We start from the raw sequence: 22,688 nt of genomic DNA, 5'->3' as shown, positions 1-22,688 counted from the left end.
TTAAGTCTCGGCAGCTACGCTCTTACCAAAGCAGAGAAGGAAATCTTTTTTGAAGTCCTTTACAGTATCAAGGTGCCATCTGGATTCTCATCAAATATAAAGGGAATTATAAATATGGCGGAGAAAAAATTCCAAAACCTGAAGTCGCATGACTGCCACATTATTATGACGCAGCTGCTTCCGGTTGCACTGAGGGGGCTTCGCGGAAAATGTTCGAATACCCATTGTGAAGCTATGTGCATTCCTTAATGCAATATCTCAGAAGGTAATCGATCCAGCTAGTCTTCCAAGGTTAAAGAAGGATGTGGTGCAATGTCTTGTTAGCTTTGAGTTGGTGTTTCCACCATCTTTCTTCAATATTATGACACATCTCCTGGTTCACCTTGTCGAAGAGATTGCCATCCTCGGTCCTGTCTTTCTACACAATATGTTCCCCTTCGAGAGGTTCATGGGGGTCTTAAAGAAATATGTTCATAACCGTGCTAGGCCGAAGGAAGCATCTCCAAGGGCTATGGAACGAGAGGAGGTCATCGAGTTCTGTGTTGACTTTGTTCCCGACCTTAAGTCGATTGGTGTTCCCGAATCGCGACATGAGGGGCGACTAAGTGGAAAAGGCACGCTAGGAAGGAAATCAATGATATGTAGGGACGGCATTTCTTTCACTCAAGCACACTACACAGTTCTACAAAGTTCCACCTTGGTGGCCCCGTGTATCACTGATCACAAGAATATTGTACGCTCCGAATATCTGGGGCAGTCTGAAGACTGGATTACACATAAACATATGCAGACATTCGGTGGTTGGCTCCGAACACATCTCATGAATAACAACGCTATTGAAGATCAGTTGTACTTGTTGGCCGGGTCACCATCTTCGACTATACTGACTTTCCAGGGGTACGAGATAAATGGAAATACCTTCTACACGTTCGCCCAAGATAAAAAGAGCACCAACCAAAACAGTGGTATCCGCATTGATGCAACAAACACTAACGAGTGGGGAAAAGGACACATATTATGGTTACATAGAGGAGATATGGGAACTTGACTATGGACCTTCTTTTAAGATCCCTTTGTTTCGGTGCAAATGGTTCAAGCTTGATGGAAAAGGGGTAAAGGTAGACCCGTTGTACGGAATAACAACAGTGGATCTCAACAATCTTGGTTACAGAGACGAACCATTCGTCCTAGCCAATGATGTGGCTCAGGTTTTCTATGTGAAGGACATGTCCTCCAGACCGAAGAAAAGAAAACATAAGGAAACGAGCTCATCCGATAAGCCAAAGTGTCACATAGTTCTTTCAGGGAAAATAACCATCGTGGGAGTCGAGGACCAGACAGACATGTCAGAAGATTATAATAAGTTTGCTGAAATTCCGCCCTTCAGAGTGAACATTGATCCAACCATCGCGTTAAATGCTGAAGATACTCCATGGTTACGGTCGAAGCGATCATAATGTATTAATTATTATCCTGTACCTTGATGAGCTCATATTGTGAAGCGTTTGTTGTGATATGTATCAGTAACATTGGTCGTTTGAACTAAATGCTCTTTCCTTCGAGAAGCTCCCGGAAGCCCTCTTTAATTACCCTGAGGTACTGGTTGTTGGGTGTATATATACTAGCAACTTCCGAGCGGGACTTGCGGGAAGAGTTACTCGGGCAAAGCTTCCGAAGATGTCTAAGACGGCCAGCCATCTAAGACATCTTCGAGAAGCTTCGCTGGAGAAGGCTCTTTCCTTCGAAAAGCTCCGGAAGCCCTCCTTACCCCGAGCTACCGGTTGTTGGGTGTATACTAGCAGCTTCCGAGCGGGACTTGCGGGAAGAGTTACTCGGGCAAAGCTTCCGAAGATGTCTAAGACGGCCAGCCATCTAAGACATCTTCGAGAAGCTTCATCGGGAGAGGCTCTTTCCTTCTAAAAGCTCCAGGAAGCCCTCCTTACCACTGAGCTACTGGTTGTTGGGTGTATACTAGCAGCTTCCGAGCGGGACTTGCGGGAAGAGTTACTCGGGCAAAGCTTCGAAGATGTCTAAGATGGCCAGCCATCTAAGACATCTTCGAGAAGCTTCAGCCGAGAGGCTCTTTCCTTCTTGGTCGTTGCCTCTCGAGTGCTGCTCTCTACTCTCCCGGAGGGAGCTATATATAGCAATGTGCCTCCGAGATAATCCCCCGCGATGAGGCCACCCCGGATAAGGCAAACACCGAGATAAGCCTCCCCAGATTTAGCCCCCATCTTTAGCACCGGTTCCAGCCAGGAACCGGTATAAAAGGGTATATAAACTAATCCACCATCTTTAGCACGGGTTCAAGCCGAGGAACCGGGATAAAGGGGTATATAAACTAATCCACCATCTTTAGCACCGGTTCAAGCCAGGAACCGGGATAAAAGGGTATATAATCAAATCCACCATCTTTAGCACCGATTCAAGCCGGAGCCGGGATAAAGGGGTATATAATCAAATCCACCATCTTTAGCACCGGTTCAAGCCAGGAACCGGGATAAAAGGGTATATAATCTAATCCACCATCTTTAGCACCGGTTCAAGCCAGGAACCGGGATAAAAGGTATATAAACTAAAGACAACGACTTTATTGAAATTTAACAAGATACGTTAACTAAACTTAAACTAAAACAACGACAACGACTTTATTGAAATTTAACATTAACTAAATTTAAACTAAAATAATAACAACTTCTACTAGTTCTTCCGCGCATCCGTTGCTGCCCTCCTCGGCTGCCGCCTCCGCACGCAGCTCCTCCTCACGACGACGCTTATACATCTCCTCACTATCCAGATCCGCCACACGCGGCCGCTTATGCAGCTCCTGGAGACTCTGCCTCTCAAATGCTTCTATGGTAGCCGCTATCGCCGCCTCCTCCCACTCCTCTATCTCTGCAAGCTGCGGGTCCACCTCATCCTCTGCTGCCCTCCTTGCTGCCGCCTCCTGCCGCTGCAGCTCCTCCCACTCCTCTATCTCCGCGAGCTGCGGGTCCACCTCCACCGGTGGCGGGTGCGGCTTTGGGGGCATTATGCAATGGGCTAGGGTTTGGTGATGATCGAAGTGGGAGAGACGGGGACGTACTATTTATAGAGGGAAAATATCCCGCGCGGCGCCGTGGCGGGAAAATATATATCCCGCGCGCCGTTTGCGTCGTGGCGGGAAAATATACCGCGCGCCGCTTGCGTCGTGGCGGGAAAATCACGCGCGGCGTCATCGCGTGGCGGGAAAATATCCCTCGCGTCGTGGCGGGAAAATATCCCGCGCGGCGTCGTTTGACGGGAACCTACCACGCGCGCGTCGTGGCGGAACCTATCCCGCGCGACTCACGCAAAAAAATGGCGGGAAAACACAAAAGAGGGCGAAAAAAATGGGTCTTTTGCACCGGTTGGTGGCTCGAACCGGTGCAAAAGGGTCTTTTGCACCGGTTCGAGCCACCAACCGGTGCAAAAGGCTCCAACTACAAGTAGCCCACGCGCCACCCGTCTTCTCCAATTCGCGCGAGGAGCAGTTCGTAGCGAGGCTCCAGCAAATTTCTCCGGCCGCGCCGCCCGCCACGCCAGCGCCGCCGCCGACCGCGCCGCGCCGCCGTGCCGCCCGCGACGCCCACGCCGCCTCCTCCGCGCCCGTCCCCGCGCCGCGCCGCCTCCTCCGCGCCGCCCGCCTCCTCCGCGCCCGTCCGCCACGCCCGCGCCGCGCCGCCTCTCACGCGCCGCCTCCTTCGCGCCGTCGCCGAACGCCACCGCCCGCGCCGCACGCCGCCACCGCCGCGCGCCGCCGCCCCCGCGCGCGCCCCCTACTCCGGCCGGCGCAGCCGCGGGTTAATTAGGTGAGCCCCGGCCCGGCCTTCCCCTTTGTTTTTTTTCATTTTTTTGTTTTAATTAGTTAGGAAATTTAGTAGTTAAATTAGTTAGATAAATTTGTTAGATAATATTTGTTAGAAATTTATATGTTAGAATATTTGTTAGATAATATTTGTTAGAAATTTATATGTTAGAATATTTGTTAGATAATATTTGTTAGAAAATTTAGGGTTAGAAAATATTAGTTAATTTAGATTTAGAAAAATTTGTTAGATAATATTTGTTAGAAAATATTTGTTAGAATATTTGTTAGAAATATTTTTTAGAAAATATTTGTTAGAAATTTATATGTTAGAAATATTTGTTAGAAATTTATATGTTAGAAATATTTGTTAGAAAATATTAGTGAAATTTATATGTTAGAAATATTTGTTAGATAAAAATGTAGTGAGAAAATGTATGTGTTAGACAAAAGTAGTAATATTCGTTACTAGCTAAGATATATATATTCATAAGTAATTTATTCAAATTCAATATTAGTTTGCATACGATGCCGCGCCCGCCGCGTCCTGGAGCTAGGACAATTTTAGAGGAGATGCGGCAGTTGGGGGAAGTTCGGGACCAGGCTCCGCCGGGTGGCACTCGGGAGGTGTTATCTTCCGGGGCGCGCACCTTGGTGCGGAATCCGGGTCCCGTCGTCGACCCGGATATTCTCTAGTGGAGGTCTTATGGGCCACGTTCGTTTCGGAGGAGCCGGCCCCGCCGGAGGTGGTAGCTCAGCGCATTGCAGCGAGAGGATGAGCACGTTCGCCGTTACATGTATGCGTTAGACACCATGTATAGGACCGGATGGTCGGTTATGCAGGGATCTCATGTTAGCTATGCTCCCGTTATCGTTCCGTGGCTTTGGGTGTTCACCCGGCGTGGCTCGGGACCCGGTCGGCGCCGTTGAGAGCTTGTAGTGTGATGTATTAGGGACCGATCGAGCTATAAGTGTAACTCAGATCTTTGATTATGTATTCAGCATTATCCTTAATTTGCACTTATATATATGTGTAACTCTAATATTTGATCATTTATTTATATCATTATCTTGGTTAATTACTGCTTCGTTGTGTTTATAGCATTAGAATAACTTGTAAGTCTTTGCAGAAACTATGGAACGAGACCTAGAAAAAGAATACCTCGTCGAGGAGATTATCCGTGATGATGAGGATATCACCTCTCTTTACCTAAACCAATCCGGCGAGGGAGACGAGCGAACCCGTGGAGACGCCTCCGGTGAGGAAGATGAGCAAGACAACCGTGGAGACGGCTCCGGTGAGGGAGAAGGTGACGACTGCGAGGGAGAAGCTCACGACGCCGCCGAGGTGTATATATATTAATTAACCAAGCCTCCAGATTTGTGCATATACATGTATTAACATTGTTTCTTGTTTTAGACCTCCCGATCAACAAACTCTACTGGCAGAACTAAACGAGGCGCGGCCAGAAAGATGGAAGACCATGAAAGGTGCACCATCACGGAAATCGCGATAGATGGCGAACCGATTTCTCTCAAGAATCACGCAAAAAAGTTTGTAAGTCAATGCGGAGTTATTGTGAGGGACACCGTCCCGATCACCACTCAAGAATGGAAGAAACCTGGAAAGGGGGACGAAGGAGTTACTTATGTCGACACGAGATTAAAAAGTCTGATGTTTAGGAAGCTGCTGGTAAATTTCACCTTTCCGGAGCCAACTGACTCTGATAGTGAGAATGACAAGCCGGACCACGAGGATCCCGAGCTGAATAGCATACGGCGAAGAGTTAAGAAGTGGGCTCTTAAGAAGATGGCAGTACAGTTCAACGACTACAAGAAGAAATTGGACAACTTCTTTGTCAAGAAAGGGAAGACTCCTGATTTCAATGGCCCCTATGAGAAGATAAAAGACCACTGGGAGGAATTTGTGAAGTTAAAGAAATCGGACAAGGCAAAGAAAAGGTCTGACACCAATACGAAAAATGCTTCCAATAAGATGTACTTCCATACCATGGGGCGAGGAGGCTACAAGGCTGGCAGGCCTAAGTGGGAGAAATGGGAGAACGAGCTAATTAAAAAGGGGATCCAGCCAGAGGTACTGAAATGGAACCAGCGGTCAAGGGATTGGTTTTATGCGCATGGGGGCACGTTGGACGCACAAGGGTTATGCATATATACACAACGACATAAGGAAAACCCACTTCCCATCGAAGCCTTTGTAAATGTTGCAAAGGAAGTTGAAGAGGGGAAGTTCCGTCCCGAAAGAGAGAAGGACCAGCTCACACGCGCCCTTGGGAATCCTGAACACTCAGGACGAACACGAACCACATCAGGTGGCAAGCCGTGGTGTATTGGGTTTCTGCGAAACGAAGAAATATCTCGATAGAAGCCGTCGGAGGCAAAAGGATGTGGTTCACGAACGCGTTGCTAAGCTAGAGGAGCAAGTGAGGATGATAATGTCGAGGCTCGGTCCACGGTCACCCAACCTCAACCTAATCCGCGAGATAGAAGAAGTTGCATTCGATGCTACCGGCCGGGGATCTCGGCGGAAGAGCGAGCGTGGCTTCCACGGAGCTGCCGGTGATGATGCACATGTGGATCCGCAGATGGCTCCTCCCTCCCCTGTGGATCCGCGAGATGGATCTTGATCTCTACCACTGTGGACTTTATCACGAGTCTACACCTTGTGAGCTACATTTCCAAACGATGGGCTACTTAAAGCTCAAGGCGGCGGTCGGCTATGTCTTACCGCCGTGCACGATCAAAGATACCACTTCAATCCGGTTCCACACGGCTACGCTGTTGCCGGGGTGGATCAAGTTATGGATGGGTATGGGCCGGCGAGGCTTGACCACCCTGCCGGTGAAGGGGATTTTCTAGAGCTGGAGAAGCCAAGAACACTACGAGTTCTATGGCGAAAGGAATTCATTGTGATTCCGGGTTGGAAGGCGCCAACAAGGTCTCCACCGAGGCAGCATTCTCCACCGATGCAGCCGTCTCCAGTGCGTGAGCCTTCCCCGCCGGCGCGTGAGCCTTCTCCGCCGGCGCGTGAGCCTTCTCCGCCGCCGCAGCCCAAGTCTAAGAGCAAAATTAGGCGGACCGCTACGACACAGCTGAGTCGTAACAGATCACCGAGACGCAAACAAGAGCCCCTCCCAAGAGTGCCTAAGGTTCCTCCCAAGAGACCTTATGACTATACAGTTGAGGAAAATGCCAAGATCGTAGCTGAACAGCACAAGCAACAAATGTTGAAATTGAAAAAGCCCCAGCTTGAGCCGGAGCCAGCTATATCTCTGGAAAAGAAGTTGAAACTGCTGAAGAACCTTCATCAACTCTGAGCCAAGTCTTTCATCGAACTATGACCGGTCTATTCGCAAGTCAAATGTGTCGAGCAAGAGATCGGTGGGAAAAAAGTAAGGTAGAAGGGAAACCGGTTCCCGGCTTGGAAACCAGAAAAACTCGTGCCCCCGCTCCAAGTGTATCCCGATGTCATAGCGTGCTTTGATCCGCGAGATGGTAAAACTATACAAAGATGAGGCAGATGCGGCCGGTATGAGTATTCACGAGTACTTAAGCCGCATCGATGCAGAATTCTATACAAGTACGGGTGATGATGTCCAAATAGCATACCGGTACAAGTACGGGCAACCTCTTGTCAGAGCTGAGGAGTTGCCTAATCTATCAACGCAACTGCGAAGACTGCATAATTGGTACATGGAAAAATGTAAGGATGGTAAGAAGCTGGATCATGGTGGCAATCACGGATGAGCACTACGGGCGAAATGACGTGATGAACATCGAATTTTGTGAATTATTTCAGTTATTCAACCAAGACGCCCTCGACAAATCTCTGCTGAGTGCCTACTGTGTGTAAGTATTATTTATGTAATTAAGTCTCTACCGCGGCTCGTCCATTGCATGCATATAACCATACTCTCACTGTATTATGCAGAATGAAGATCCGCGAATGCCGCAAGGGGCAAATCTATGATCTTGGGTTCGTTGACCCATATACCGTGAATGGGTATACTGTCCACAACTCTCCCAAGGACACGAGAGAATAACTTGGTATATGTCTTAAGGAAAAACTCATACAAAAGGGCAATACTATTTCCTTACAACTTCTCGTGAGTGTTCTTGTCTTCACACATTAAATCTTTTTCGCTTACTCCATGTGTTAAGTGTAATTGATGAGTTATGCATATATATGTGTGTCCGCAGGTTTCACTATATCCTGCTAGTCATTGAACCCGACACCGGGATAGTAGAAGTCATGGACTCGAAGAGTAAACCCCTTGAGGCGTGGGGGGACATGGCTGATATCCTCCTCAAGGCTTGGAAACGGTTCACCAACAAGTCTCCGGGTTTAAAGAATAAAGAACTTCGAATAAAACATGTACCGGTAAGTACTACTGGCTAGGCCGCGCATCTCTTTGATTCTAGTTTCAATACCATTATTATCATCCTTGATTATATATATATATATTATTTTGATTGAATTTTGTTCCGTAAAGTGCTTGAGGCAGGAGGACGGGAATAATTTATGCGGGTTCTACGTTTGCGAGTTCATCCGCCAGAATACCCACCATAAGAGGAACATTTTGGAACAACTTGATGTAAGTAAACAACATTCATGGCTTTATTTTATCACCTTCTGTTTCATTCACATACACACACATATATATATTGACCACCGTACCTTCTTCAAATGATTAGATCGAACGGTTGCGGGACGGTCTTCTAGCAACCGAGCGTGTACGAGCAATTCAAGAAGAGCTGGCGGGATTCTTAGTTGAGCAAGTCTTAGCTCCAGACGGAGAACACTATGTGGCCGACATCCAGTATCAAAGTTGATGTAGACATATATATATATATATATGCATGAACGTGTGTCACTTTGATCGATATATGTAATATAATGGTTTCCTATATATATATATATTTGAATTATCTGCATTAATATTATACCGTGTTTCGAATGGGGCAGAGTCTCTGCCGCGGCAGCGTTTTAGTGCAATTCCCTGCCAAGGCGGAGTACGCCGCGGCGGGGAAGGGCACTAAAATGCTGCCGCTGACTAACCCTTTTGCACCGGTTCGTATTACGAACCGGTGCAAAGCTTCCCGCCGAGCGCCCACGGCCGGCCACGTGGAGACCCCTTTAGCACCGATTCGTAAGCGAACCGGTGCAAAAGGGGGGGGCCTTTTGCACCGGATGGTTTGCACCGGTTGGCCATCCGGTGCATATGGCCTTTAAAAACCGGTGCAAAAGGCCATGTTTCCACTAGTGAATGTTTACTGATTAAAAATGTTCACAACTTTAAAAATGTTCCCGACTTTAAAAATGTTCACGACTTTAAAAATATTTGCGACATAAAAAATGTTAGTAAATTTAAAACTTGTCGCAACTTTAAAAATGTTCGTATTTTGTATTTTTAAAGATTTTAAAAATGCACGGAAAATGTTTGGAACTTTAAAAATGTTCATGAATTTGATTTTTTATGAATTTTGTAAAAATGTTCTGCATTAAAAAATATTTAACTTAAAAATGTTCATGGATTAAAATGTTCAACATTTAACTTAAAAATATTTATAACTTAAAATGTTGACGAATTTAAAATATTCACAACATTAAAAATATTATTAAGTTTAAAACCGTTCGCAACTTTAAAAACAGGGATTATTACTCCTGTGCCACCCATTCCTTAGTTGTGCTCAGTTTTCCCCACGCTCCAAACTTTTGCTCACTTTTCCCGAGTTCTTTAGTGGAATCTCTCACAAATACTCATAGGAGATGCTTGCCTTCTTGACCGTTAAATTAGACAATGGAGTCGCGTTGCACTCTGTTGACTGTCGCCCGTGGACATGACAAGTGGCTTTGCTTGTTGGATCGTGTTTGTGTTCATAGGATGGGCCCTTTAATGCATGCTCGGCTTTGGCAGCGATTGAGCCTGTTATGCATCTGATGCTCCCGCTCGATGTACGTACTCACATGCATGCGCGTCGGCACGCATGCATCGCTACTTTCCCTGCACCTGTCGCACCGAATCGCTGCTTCCCTGCCACATCGCTACTTCCCTTCTGCTCGATTAAGTCATCTGAACACAACCGCCAGACGCGCATGCGCTTAATTCCATGGTTCGTCGTTTCACGCGTTGAGTCACGCACGCTCGCATACACGTTCCTTCCCTGCCGCCAGACGTGCACGCCCTCGTGCATTTGCTACATCGTTTCACGCGTGGAGTCACGCATGTCGCAGACTAGACGCTGCTCCCCTGCCGCTAGACGTGCATGCGCTAGACTCGTCGGATGATTCACACACGCATTGATGCAGTTGGTGCATCGGTTCACGGATCGTCACGATGTCGGTTCCTCTCCCCCGACTATTTAAACCGCCATTCGTTGCATCTTCCTTGTACACATCCATCTGCATATGCGCCTCCTCCATTCTCTTCTCCCCCAAAAGCCAAAGCAACCAGTTAGAGACGCGAAGAAGATGCAGTTTAACACACCGACCTTCCGCGTGCCGCCCACCATGCCGGAGAGGAGGTACCCGCCCAACGACTTCGTGGAGTACTCGCTCCACGTGTGGGCAATCTCACGCTGGAGGGGTCCTCGTGAGCTTGTCGAGGGCTTCCTTCATGCGGGCTTTCACCACCTCCCGCCGGGCTTTCTGACCATGTTTCGCATCGACGGACATCGTTGATACGTCTCCAACGTATCTATAATTTCTTATGTTCTATGCTAGTTTTATGACAATACCTACATGTTTTGTTCACACTTTATGATGTTTTGATGCATTTTCACTAACCTATTAACAAGATGTCGAAGCGCCAGTTCCTGTTTTTTGCTGTTTTTGGTTTCAGAAATCCTACACAGTAAATATTCTCGGAATTGGACGAAACAAAAGCCCACGGTCTAATTTTTCCACGGATCTTCCAGAAGACCGAAGAGGAGACGGAGAGGGGCCACGAGGCGCCCTAACCATAGGGCGGCGCGGCCAAGGAGGGGCCCGCGCCACCCTATGGTGTGGGGCCCTCGAGCCTCCTCCGACTCTGCCCTTCCGCCTACTTAAACTCTCCGTCGCGAAAACTCTAGTACCGAGAGCCACGATACGAGAAAAGTTACTGAGACGCCGCCGTCGCCAATCCCATCTCGGGGGATTCTGGAGATCGCCTTCGGCACCCTGCCGGGGAGGGGAATCATCACCGGAGGGCTCTACATCACCATGCCCGCCTCCGGACTGATGCGTGAGTAGTTCATCCTTGGACTATGGGTCCATAGCAGTAGCTAGATGGTTGTCTTCTCCTCTTGTGCTATCATGTTTAGATCTTGTGAGCTGCCTAACATGATCAAGATCATCTATTTGTAATGTTACATGTTGTGTTTGGTGGGATCCGATGAATATGGAATACTATGTCAAGTTGATTATTGATCTATCATATATGTGTAGTTTATGTTCTTGCATGCTCTCCGTTGCTAGTAGAGGCTCTGGCCAAGTTGATACTTGTAACTCCAAGATGGAGTATTTATGCTCGATAGTGGGTTCATGCCTCCATTGAATCTAGGACAGTGACAGCAAGTTTTAAGGTTGTGGATCTGCTATTGCCACTAGGGATAAAACATCGATGCTTTGTCTAAGGATATTTGTGTTGATTACATTACGCACCATGCTTAATGCAATTGTCTTTTGTTTGCAACTTAATACTGGAAGGGGTGCGGATGCTAACCCGAAGGTGGACTTTTTAGGCATAGATGCATGCTGGATGGCGGTCTATGTTCTTTGTCGTAATGCCCTGATTAAATCTCATAGTGATCATCATGATATGTATATGAATCTTTATTTGTCAATTGCCCACCTGTAATTTGTTCACCCAGCATGCTATTTATCTTATTGGAGAGACATCACTAGTGAACTGTGGACCCCGGTCCATTCTTTTACATCTGAAATACAATCTACTACAATCTATGTTCTCTGTTGTTCTTCGCAAACAAACATCATTCTCCACACCATACGTTTAATCCTTTGTTTTCAGCAAGCCGGTGAGATTGAAAACCTCACTGTTACGTTGGGGCAAAGTATCTTGATTGTGTTGTGCAGGTTCCACGTTGGCGCCGGAATCACTTGTGTTGCGCCGCACTACACTCCTCCACCAACAACCTTCACGTGGCCTTCATCTCCTACTGGTTCGATAAACCTTGGTTTCATACTGAGGGAAACTTGCTGCTATACGCATCACACCTTCCACTTGGTTCAACTTCAACTTTGGATCAAATTCAAACGTTTGAAGCCCTTCAAAATTTGGCTGAAATTCAAATATTGATTCAAATTCAAATTTTGGCTCAAATTTGAATTCTGACTAAAACAATTCACCAAAGTACAAGCAACATTATTACATCTGATAAGTTTTCACAGTAGCTCAAATTGACAACACAAACATCTCACATTCAAATTCACAGTAGCTACGGAACTTTTCGGGAATATGACTCTGGTGATGGGTTCGTTGCATGGAAAACAAAAAATTTCTACCGTGAACATAAACAAAAACCAAGATCCAATCCAGGATGAAGCAAGATCTAATCTACCAAGATCGAAGCAACGAGATGAGTGTGAGACTAACCCTCGAAGATTCCAAACCTTACGAGATTAGATCTCGTTGTTGATGTAGTCTATCATCCGTGCTCCAATCCGGCAGCACTTCCGTACTCGGTCGTTCGTACGGTGTCGATGAAGCCCGTCCTCTCCCTGTTCCAGCGGGTAGCGGAGGTGTGGTAGATACCCTCGGAATCCCAGCAGCACGACGGCATGGTGGTGGTGGTGGAGGAGAAAAGATGCAGGGCTTCACCTAAGCCGGAGCAGACTATCGGTGGAGGGAGAGGGGCGACCAGAGGTGCAGGGATGAAGGAGGGCTGCGCCCCTGCCCCCTCCCCACTTTATATAGGGGGGGTGCGGCCAGGGTTTGCTTGGCCCCCCTCTAAGCCCTATGGCCGGCGGCCAAGAGAGGGAAAGGGGGAAGACTTCCCTCCCAATTTGATCCCCCCCCTAGGGTTTGGGGAAACCCTGAGGGGTCGCCGGCCTGGGCCTTTGGAGCTTGGTGTGCCTGGCCTATTAGGGCAAGGCAGCACCCCTTCGGCCCATGTTGGCCCCCTAGGTCGTGGGCCCCATGGTGGACCCCTCCGAAACCTTGTAGAACCTTCCTGGTCTTCCACCGGAAAAATCCCGAACTTTTCCGAAACCTAGAAATCAACTTCCCTTATATGAATCTTATTCTCCGGACCATTCCGGACCTTCTCATGATGTCCTGGATCCCATCCGAGATTCCGAACAAACTTCGGTCTCCATCTCATATTCTGAATCTACTTATGCGACATCGAACCTTAAGCGCGTCACCCTACGGTTCGTGAACTATGCAGACATGGTCGATACTCCACTCCGAGCAATAACCAATAGCGGGATCTGAAGATTCATAATGGCTCCCACACATTCAGCGATAACTTAGTGATCGATTGAACCATTTACATACGATACCAATTTCCTTTTTCACGCGATACTTTACTTGTCCGAGGTTCGATCATCGGTATCTCCATACCTAGTTCAACCTCGTTTCCGACAATTACTCTTTACTCGTTCCGTGGTATGTCATCTCTTGTGACCTAGTCACATGCTTGCAAGCTAATTATACGACAATCCACCAAGAGGGCCCAGAGTATATCTATCCGTCATCGGGATGGACAAACCCCACTCTTTATCCATATGCCTCAACTCGCACTTTCCGAATACTTAATCCCATCTTTACAACCACCCATTTATGCAATGGCGTTTGATGTAATCAAAGCATCCTTCCGGTGTAAGTGATTTACATGTATCGAATCTTATAGCAAGTTGAACTTAATGACTTGATCTCATGCTACGCTTATTTGGGTGTGTGTCCATTATATCATTCATCCAATGACATAACCTTGTTATTAATAACATCCAATGTTCATGATCATGAAACCATGATCATCTATTAATCAACAAGCTAGTTATACAAGAGGCTTACTAAGGACTTCTTGTTGTTTACATAACACACATGTATCAATGTTTCGGTTAATAAAATTATAGCATGGTATGCAAACATTTATCATAAACACAAAGATATGATAATAACCACACACCACCCCTAGGCGCGGCCAGGGGGGAGGCCGCGCCCAGGCATGGTGTGCCTTCCCTGGTGCCCTCCTCCATCTCCGCTCTGGACTCCGTCTTCGTGTCGGTAAAATAGAAGGTTTGGCTTTTGTTTCGTCCAATTTCGAGAATATTTCCTGTACAACTTTTCCGAAATACAAAACAGCAGAAAACAGAAAACTAGCACTATGACATCTTGTTAATAGGTTTGTTCCAGAAAATGGATAAAAGTGCCACAAAGTGTAAACAAAATATATAGCAATTGGTGTAAAACAAACATAGAGCATCAAAATTATAGATACGTTTGCAACGTATCAGTGTTACAGAGCTCAGTTCGAAAAATCTTTGAAATTAATGCTCCTTTGTACCACTTTCTGATAGGAAAACGCAGTCTAGTGCCATGCAGCACACTAGTTTCCATTCTAATCGATAGACGGAAAGCCAGCGCGAGATCAATCCTAGTTCGTTCAAACAAAGGTTGCAGTTAGGCTGGGGACAATTCAGCAAAATTCCAAGATTCAAGCTATCAGAAGTCAAATACGGCCAATAATTCGAGTTACAACGACAATTATAGGAGTAAAGATGCTTTACCCAGGTGTAATCCATGTGTTATCTGCCGCGGATTTGACCCAATCCTCTCCACGGCCGGCAGCATTCCGTGCGCCCTCACCTGGCATCTCGCTTCGTAATCCCATGGACGGGGAGGTGGGTTAGATCTGGCGGAGACGCGGTGTCTTCGACGAACGGAGTAGGGGCTTAGGGTGGAGAGAACGACGTCGACGAATGCGGCACGACGACGGCGGAGGGGGCGGAGAAGGCGGTGCGGTGCAGTACGGAAGAACTTGATCGGAACAGGTAGCCCGATACGTGTCTCCATGCGGTCCCACCAGTCAACAAGCAATGGTCAATGCACAGTCAGCATGGGCCCCACTTGTCAGAGTTAACAGTGAAGATGGCAAACATCCTTTGTGAGAGTTTCAGCTAAAAAAGTGGGGAAAAGTGAGCACAATTAAGAAACCAAGGCAGAAAATCAAATATCCCTTAAAAATATTCATGATTTTCTTTAAAAAAAATCAGACACAGTACATCTTTAGAATGAAGTGAATCGGTTCAAAGAAGCGGAAAAATAAATCACTGAATCGTCCTCGAACAATAGCTCAAAATGGGATTGGAACAAAAAAGTAAATACGACCACCTCCTCGTCTCAATACCAGCTCCGAACAGAGCTAATGATTCTAGGATTGAGGGAGAAACATAGCACCAAAACACACAACTGATCCCATACTGAAATTTACAGTTGGACGAACGTGGAGCCCCGATTCCGGAGATGGGATGCAAAATTCACGTATCGGTAGACACTACGGATGTTAGGGGAACAAATATAAACCAGTTCGCGCCGCGATTTGAAAAAGTTATCGTGAATCCAAAGAGGAAAGGTAGACAGGGACCATCGGAGGAAATTGAGCTCGCTCTCTGGGATCGCAAGAGGATGAGGAAAAAAGTAATAACTCATAAACAAAGCAGTGGGCCGGCCCAGAAATTGCGACAGGGGTACCCGTTATGTCGATAACGGACGCAACGAGCCTCAAATAGGATTGGCTGTTGTTTTTGCTTGGATCATCAAGGCATTCTTAGGGTTATTGACTAGTTGGGCCGGCCCAACATCATCTTTTTTATTTTGAGCAAACGACACATGGTCATCTGCCATGGATGCTTCCGCTGGTTTGCGAGCCTTGTGCAGCCTCACGCACACAAGCATACAAATATTACGCCAGTTCTTACTGAGATGCCCTATTTAAACTGGTGTGTCTTGTATTAATCTGGTAAGGTCGGACTAAAAGCTCTGGCCAGGCTCGGCTCGGCCACAATTGCAGGAGCTCTTTCTCTCGAGCCAATCAAGCAAGCGTTGACTCGGCATGACTTGTTTCTGTTGTGGTGCGGCCACACATCCTCACATATTGCAAAAACAGTGCAGCCCTGCCTAAGAATGCGCGCACTAGTGAGAGAGTTGTGTTTTTAGGGAGAGATTTGTATTGTATATTGCAGTGTGCACAGTGGTAAGCTCTTTAATTAAAATGATTTAAAATGTTGAGCTCTTTAATTAAAATTATTTAAGAGGAAACAAAATTTTACACCAAGAGGAATCAAATTTTAGCTCACATGGGACAAACCACGATAGTAGCGAAAAAAAACTTTAGACCAGATGAAACCAAATTTATTATTCAAAAACAAATAATATCTACACATGGAAAAAAATGGAGCAAGAGATAGTGGGCTAAAAATCACAAGTACAAAAAAGGAGAAAATTAAGAAAACTAAGTTTTAGAGTGTGAGGAACAAAAGGCACGTACACGAGGAACAAAAATTTAGCGGCCAAGGCTCAAAAACCAATTACACACAGAACAAAACTTTAGTTGTCGAGAAACAAAAATCAAATATTAAGTGGCGAGAAACAAAAAAAAATTGGATGACAAACAAAACTTTTGTGGAAAAGCGAAATACATGAGGAACAAAACTTCAACGGCCGAGGAACAAAACAAAAGTACACGAGGCATATAACTACAAAGGCTGAGGAATAAAAACCATGTACATGAGGTACACAATTTGAGCTGCCGAGGACAAAAACGCAATACATGAGGAATAAATTTTTAATGATCGAGGGACAAAGCAAAGTACACGAGGAACAAAAACCATATACGCGATGAAGAAAACTTTAGATGCCCAGGAACAAAAACCACATACACAAGGAAGAAAACTTTAGCGGCCTAGGAACAAAAACCACGTACATGAGTAACAAACTTTAGCGGTCCAAAAACAAAAAACCATGTACACGACAAATAGAACTTTAGCGGCCGAAGAACAAAAACTAAGTACACAAAGAACAAAAACTTTAGCGACAGTGGGACAAAAACTAAGTTTACAAGGAACAAAACTTTAGCGGAGGAGGAATAAATACCAATTACACGAGAAATAAAACTTTAGTGGTCGAGAACAAACACCAAGTACACAAGAACAAAATCATGACCATAGTTTGGACGATAACCATGGAACTCAACGAACAAAACATATCTACATGAAGAACTAAGATTTTGTGTGTATGGAACAAGTGTAAGGAACAAATATCACATTCAAGAGCAACACTATTTTTGATTATTTGGAAAATATCACAATTACAACTGCAACAAATATTTGGGCGTCCAAATAATAAATCAAATAAAACTTCAACACGAGGAACAAAACTTTAGCTGTCTAGAAATAAATCATATTCGTATGGAGAAAAAAAGTATATTAAGTAGAAAAAATTTACTTGACTATATTTTGCATAAAAATCATAGGCCCTGAGGAGAAAAAAAATCATTTTGCACGAGGAAAAAACAATAGACTAACTGGGAGAAGGAAGGAGCACAATTGCTATACTTTTTCTGGAAAAATACTTTTTAAGTCTAAATGGAATAAAAACAATTTAAAATATGGAAATGGGTTTAGTAAAAGTAAAGAAAAACAAAGGTAAATTGAACTTGAAATAAAGAAGAAGAACGTGAAAAAGGGAAAAAAGGATCAGAAGCATACAAGAAAGAGAGATAGAGGAGAATACGTGAGAAGCCTGCGTGAACAAAAGCGTGCAAAAACCCAGTAGCCACTATTGAGTCTGTGTGTCAGGAGCTAAAGTAGCCACTATTGAGTCTGTGTGTCAGGAGCTAAGTTGTTTCCTTTTAGAAAAAGAGACAGAGGAGGCAGTAGTTCCAAAATATACAACGAGTAATACCCATACATCTTTATTGTAACATTCTATGTATCCTAGCAAAGAAAGCATGATTAAGAACTACACTTGATGCATTGCTAATCTTATTTCTAAACATCCATGAAATCTCCTTGTTGAGATAACTATCGAATACGTGTAAAGGTTGCGCTATAGTTGGACTTGTAATTAATAGAAAATTCGAACACTTGTAATCTGGCCTACCATAAAAAGGTATCGGGAGTAGCCATAATATATACTACATACAGGTTGTAGTTTAGTCGCAAGATTTGTTTTCGAAATGGTCCGGCCGAAGATGCTGCCTGACCGGCGTGTCATTTGAGATCTGATGTGTCCGTTGATCTCGACGTGTTTTTCATTGGTGGTACTATGATTAGGATATGGGTATCAATTGTTGTATATGCTCGAACTACTCCATCCTCTCTCATTTTATGAAAAGAAACAACTTAGCTTACGACACAAAAACTCGATAGTGGCTATTGGGCTGAACACCATTAAGTATGCCCCACGGATGTAGGCCTTAATCGCTGGAGCATGTTAGCAAATCTTCTTGTTCTTCCATAATTGCTTTTCCCCATATGATCTACTTTGCTCTATGATGATAACACGTCTTAATAAAGACCAAATTACCGTCTCCAATTGGTTGCACCCATAGACTCTCTCAACATGTTGTGCAGTGAGATTGAACTACGTGCGTACCCAATATATAACTAGAATAATAAACTGTAGAAAATAGAAAACTTTGCTTGTTAAATACTATATCCTTAACACAATCATGCAGGTCACAACATAAAGTGCAAGCTTTCACCGATTGAATGCTTAAGTTTTTTACTAATCCGCAAAAGCTGAATGTGAAACATATTTGAGATGCTAGATGGAGGAAGTAGGTTGAGGGTACTAAAACAACCTTCCATATGACCTGAGCAAAAGAACAAGAGGTAAAAAAGATACTAAATTATCTTATGCACGTTATAATATTAGCATTTCTTGAACCATTCGAATTGTGTTTAGCCATATTACTTTGATTAAAATTACTCCTCAAAACAAGGTTCCAAATAAATATAATATTACTAACGGTTTTGCTAATTATAGAGTTAGATTAGAGTCCATTCAACTTCAAAAATGTTGGATTTGCATTGTGATTCGTGTGTCATGTGACTTGGAAAAGGGTTGTAATTGAGATATTTCCAAGTTACATATGGGTTGCAAGAAAAAGTTGTTTCGTACAAAAATAATTCCATGTAGTACGAAATCATGGGATATCGTAACATATTTGAGACACTAGTTGGTGAAGGCATTTTAAAGGATGCACAAATAACCCTCCATATGACGTGAGCAAAAGGCCAGGAGGAAAAACAATGATGAATCGTGTCATTCTGGTTGCAATATCAATATTTCTTGGACCATTCTAATTGGGTTTAGTCGTATTGCTTTCATGGAGCTAATATTACTGACATGGCCACTTTCAATGAGGTAATTGGCTACCTTGGCTTGATAGAGCTACCAATCACAGGACGTGCATTCACCCAGAGCAATATGCAATCAGATCCTCTTCTAGAACAAATTGACTGGTTTTTCACTTCCCCTTCGTAGACCATAAAATACCCCAACACTTCGGAAAATCCCCTGTCCCACTCCACTTTGACCACGTGCCATGCATCATCTCAATTGGTATATACATCCATTTCAAAGCGCAAGTTTTCCGTTTTAAATACCATTGGGTGAAAATGCCCGGTTTCATGGAGGTTGTCAGTAGAATTTGGGAGATTACTTGGCCAGGGGATAGTGCTAAATGTATTTCAGCAAAATTTAAACTACTTCGTAACCGCTTGAAAAGGTGGAGCACACGCATTTCAGCAATCAACAAAGTTATTGATAACTGCAACGCTATCATCCTCATGTTAGATGACTATGAAGAAAAACAAGCTCTAGACCTCTCTGGGTGGAACTTTTGGAGTATATCGTGAAGGACACAATGCACGCCATCTCCTCAACTGCAAGAAAGAATACTGGAAAAGCGTAGCACATCACGCTAGGCTAGAGTGGGCAATGACAATACCTCTTATTTTCACTCTATGGCCACCATTGGCTACAGAAGAAACACAATCTCTTCACTAACCAGACCAGGTGGTTCTGTAGCTATGGAACATCATGAGAAAGCAGGTATTTTCTGGCAAACTTACAGAGATCGTCTTGGCTTCTCCACTTGCATTGATGCTTCTTTTGATATCTCCCAGTAAATCCACCCTTCAGATAATCTTGGCGACTTGTTTGCTCCTTTCTCACATGATGAGATTGACAAGGTGGCTGCTGCCTTACCTCTGAAAACTCCCCGGGTCCTGATAGTTTGACCGGTCTATTTGTTAAGAGATGTTGGCCGATCATCCATTTTGAATTTTACCGAATTTGTCACGAGTTTTGGGAAGGCAGTGCAGAGTATAAATGATGCATTCATCACTCTGGTGCCAAAAGTTCAGTCCCCGAAAAGTCCAAATGATTATCGTCCAGTTTCCTTGTTGAATATCAGTCTATTCGCAAAAAAAAAAGAATATCAGTCTTAAAATTTTCACCAAGCTTCCTGCTAACCGTCTTCAGCTGAAGATCCTAAACCTTGTGCTGTTAGATTGATCTCCACCCAATCGAGCCCAACGGCTCGATGGGCCCTTTGACTCGTGCCCTGATCAGGGGCGTCCAACCCTGTTATGGTTGGTGGGCCCCTATGACCTGCGCTATATAAAGAGGTGGGGGCCAGGGCACGCAGTACGAGGTTAACCGTGCCACCAGTCACCCCACCGATAACCCCTACCGATCTAGGGTTTCATGCAGTGCTCGCGGGAAGCACCACCACCGCTGCCTCTCATGCTGTCTCGAAGGGAGAAGGAGGGTGCTACTTGATGAGCTGCATCAAGGATGTCCCCACCCTAAGAGGGGATAACTACACAGAGTGGAGGAAGAAGGTGGATTTCTCCTTCGTATATGCTGAGGTGGACTGGGTGCTTGACACACCGCAGCCCATAAAGCCTGCTGATCCTGTCAGAGATGACAAGGACGATGATGATGCATGGGACAGAAAGAAAAAGGAGCATGCTCCTGTGGAGATGGCCTACACTTTAGAGAACAGAAAGTGGCAGACTGCAAATAAAAAGTGCATGTCATTTATAAAGAACACAATTGAGAACGCTATCGTTGGCTCAATTCTTGCTAACCGTCTTCAGCTGAAAATCCTAAACCTTGTGCATGCCAATCAGTACGGTTTTTTAAGAGCAGAACCATACAAGATTGCGTTGCTTGGGAGTATGAATACATTCATCAGTGCAAACAATCAAGAAGAGCGACAATTAATCTAAAACTTGATTTTGCAAAATTTTCGACACAGTTGAACACCAAGCTATACTGAATATTCTCCGATGTTGGGGTTTTGATGATAAATGGTTGGGCTGGGTACAAGCAGTTTTCTCCACTGGTTTCTCCTTGGTGCTTCTCAATAGCATCACTGGAAAGAAATTTCCTTGTCCTTGAGGGGTTCAACAAGGACATCCATTCTCGCCCGTCATCTTTGTTCTAGGAGCTGATCTCCTCTAATCCATGGTGAACCAGTTGGCAAAACCGTCCTCTCTCAATACCAGATACATACTTTCCAATCGTCCAGTATGCCGATGATACGCTACTTATTTTGCAAGCATGTCCAGTACAACTTTTGGCTCTCAAGAATCTTCTTCGTGTATCCTAGGCAGCAATAGGGCTTCGTGTGAATTATTCTAAATCTTGCCTAATGCCCATTAATGTGGACGACCAACGCCTGCTTCTTTTGGCCAACACTTTCGGTTGTGCAATAGGCTCTCTGCCTTATGCGTATCTTGGCCTCCCATTGGGAGCGACCAGACCTTCAGTCCATGATATGACACCCATTGTCAATCAGATCGAGCGCCGTCTTAATGCTTGTGCACGGTTCCTTGATTACAGTGGCAGACTACAGCTAGTGAAGTTTGTACTATCCTCATTACCAAACCACTACCTATCATCACTTAAGATCCACAAGACGATCATCAAAATTGTTGATCGCTCGAGAAGACACTGTCTATGGGCCAAAGAAGAAGACTCCTCCTCAGTTCAATCACTTGCAGCTTCGCCATTTGTATCCAGACCTAAACATCATGGTGGTCTTGGTATTGTTGATTTTGAAATTCAAAACAAGGCACTTCTTCTCAAACAGCTCCACAAGTTCTATTGCAAAAAAAAAAAAATACACATTGGGTCAAACTCGTTTGGTCTTTGTATTCTCAAGATTCTGCTCCTCACGCTCAATCACGCCGTGGTTCTTTCTGGTGGCGTGACGTGCTCAGTCTGGTTAATAATTACAGAAGCATTACTACATGTACAGTTGGAGCAGGTGAAACAGTCATATTTTGGAAGGACTTCTGGCATGGTAGTGATCTCCTATGCACCAAATTCCCGAGACTTCTCTCTTATACACTGAAAGACGATGATTCAGTTTCTACGGTTGCCGCTTCAGCCAATATCTTCTCACACTTCGCTCTCCCGCTCTCGGCAGAAGCTTTTGCGGAACTCGATCACTGAAATGCAGAGTTTGACAGAAGAGCTGACAGTTCAAGGTTCTGAGCCAGACACTAGAATATTCTCCTGGGGTAGCTCAAATTACTCTTCGGCAAAATTTTATAAGTTTGAGTTTGGAGCCATCCAGTTGACAAGAGCCTGCAAACTATCTAGAACTGTAAGTGCCTCCCCAAGCTTAAGGTTTTTTGCTTGGTTACTCTTGATGGACCGTCTGAACACAAAGGATTTGATGTTAAGGAAGAATTGGCAATTTGAAGGGGGCCGCTGTGTACTCTATGCTACATGGGGGTGCTAGAATCCAGAGACCATTTATTCTTCAGTTGCCCGTTTGCTACTTCATGCTGGGACATGACTGGAGTTCT

The sequence above is a fragment of the Lolium rigidum genome, chromosome 7 (genome assembly GCF_022539505.1).
Source record: "Lolium rigidum isolate FL_2022 chromosome 7, APGP_CSIRO_Lrig_0.1, whole genome shotgun sequence".
NCBI lineage: Eukaryota > Viridiplantae > Streptophyta > Magnoliopsida > Poales > Poaceae > Lolium > Lolium rigidum.
This window is presented reverse-complemented; position numbering follows the sequence as displayed.